Genomic DNA, 1,735 nt, shown 5'->3' on the forward strand with positions numbered 1-1,735 from the left:
CTAGATGATCTACTCAGGTCCCTTTCAACCCTAGAAACTATGAAACTATGAAAGAGATGGACCTGGCTGCAAATCCCTTACAATTTCTTACAAGCGGCACATCATTGTACTCTTTGAAAAGTCCCACCAGTTTTGATGGATCTACTTCCCAGAGCAGTAGCATAACCAAGGGTGGCAACTGGGACAACAGCCCTGGGTACCAGCTTAGGCATGTTGTAAAAAAATAGGAGCTCTTGCAGCTGCTGGCAGACCAACTACCACCACTGACCCATTCAGCACTGCTGCCCAGGGTGTAAACCTGCCCTGTTCCACCTCTGTCCCAAAGTAAAGTATTAGGTAGTGTGAGCAAGGATGGTGGTATTAAAATGACTAGTGAGAGCTTCAAATGTACCACATCTTCCTGCAAGTGTTCAGGAAGAAAAGTTAACCCTGGAAATAAAAATAAAAAAAGGAGAACCATAATGAGGGACTGATTCTTAAGCAGAGCTCTCCCTTGGCACAGTAGAGCTTACTGAAAAGGGCCATGTGAAAAAAGGAAGGAGCATATTTGAAAAAAAATGCCCAGGTCTCAAAAATCCCAAGTGATGGCTTTTTAGTGCAAAATATTTAACCTGGTCTCCTAAATCATTCTTACAGCCGAGACTGTGCATGTTGTCTGTTTAAATGCAGGGGAGGAGGGAGGGGGGACTGAAATGCTTTCAGATTGGAGTTATTTTAGGCTATTTGTTATAAGTCCTCTGCTTGGCTCAGGCTGTTTGCTTGAATCATTATAGACTGCTTTCCTCCCCAGTCAAGTAGCCGTGGTTTTGGCAATGACCTCCCTCCCACAGGGAGATAAGGCATTTTGTACCATGTCATTGACCAGAGGCAGCCACAGAACATTAGGCAGGCTCCTGACTGTCGAGAAGTTGAAATTGCTTGAAAAAGCAGGGTCAGTCTGCTCTCAAACACACTGATATTATCTCATTAGTGGTGGCATTTATTGCATGGTGCAAGAAGTAGAAAAGGGAGTCGTTAAAAAAAAAGAGCAAACAAATAGTTACAGTGTAGCGGAATGGTTAGGCGGGGAGAGAGTGCAATTCACATGAGGGTTTTTTCTTTGCTAAAGATAAGGTTTATTCCATACATCATACACAAGCTGTGCAGCTGCAAATCACGTCGTCTTTAACACGTTGCTGAATAAAAACCTCTCTGCAACTGTTGAAAAGCTCAGCCCATGTTCACAGACCTCTTTGTAAGAACCTGGGGCAAGTTCTAGGTTTATAGCCAGGGATGTATTTGGTAGCCATGTTGGTCTGAGACGAAAAGAAATGCAAAACTCTAGAACTCTTGGTTCAGAGATGAAGCCTTTTATTAGACCAACTAAAAAAAATCACAAAAAAATTTTTTTCTGCAAGCTTTCAGGTGCTCATACTCTTCCCCAGGCTCAGGGAAAATTATAGATGGTAAAAAGTCCACATAGGTAGAAAATAAACTTTATTTTTGCACAGAGGAAGCTGAAGGTGGAAATCTGTTCCTCTAGGTCCATAACAGTGTCTGTCTTTCAGGTTTATAGCCAAGCACAGAACCTCACAAACTGTGCATAGGGAAGGCTAGAGTTGCATCTCATAGACTAATTCAGAGATGTGTAAGCTTTTGTGAGCAACAATTCACTTTGTCATATGCTAAGTGTGCATGATTTGGGATTTGGTAACAAAAGGTTAACAATGTTTCAGACCTCTTTGCCCCCACCCCC

General features: G+C 42.5%; 1 protein-coding gene and 1 long non-coding RNA gene across 2 annotated transcripts in view; both read left to right on the forward strand.

The window, feature by feature from the left end:
* The window catches only part of LOC109316304 (potassium voltage-gated channel subfamily KQT member 1-like), a 311,290-nt gene that overhangs the window by 57,473 nt on the left and 252,082 nt on the right, over positions 1-1,735 (forward strand). The window lies entirely within an intron of this gene.
* Positions 1-1,735, forward strand: part of LOC109316305 — a 21,533-nt gene that overhangs the window by 4,905 nt on the left and 14,893 nt on the right. The window contains exon 2 of the long non-coding RNA XR_002102802.1: positions 1,008-1,013. This is a non-coding gene — a long non-coding RNA (uncharacterized LOC109316305). The remainder of the gene's footprint in view (positions 1-1,007; positions 1,014-1,735) is intronic.

Source organism: Crocodylus porosus, unplaced genomic scaffold (genome assembly GCF_001723895.1).
Source record: "Crocodylus porosus isolate Cpor-Errol unplaced genomic scaffold, CroPor_comp1, whole genome shotgun sequence".
Taxonomy (NCBI): domain Eukaryota; kingdom Metazoa; phylum Chordata; order Crocodylia; family Crocodylidae; genus Crocodylus; species Crocodylus porosus.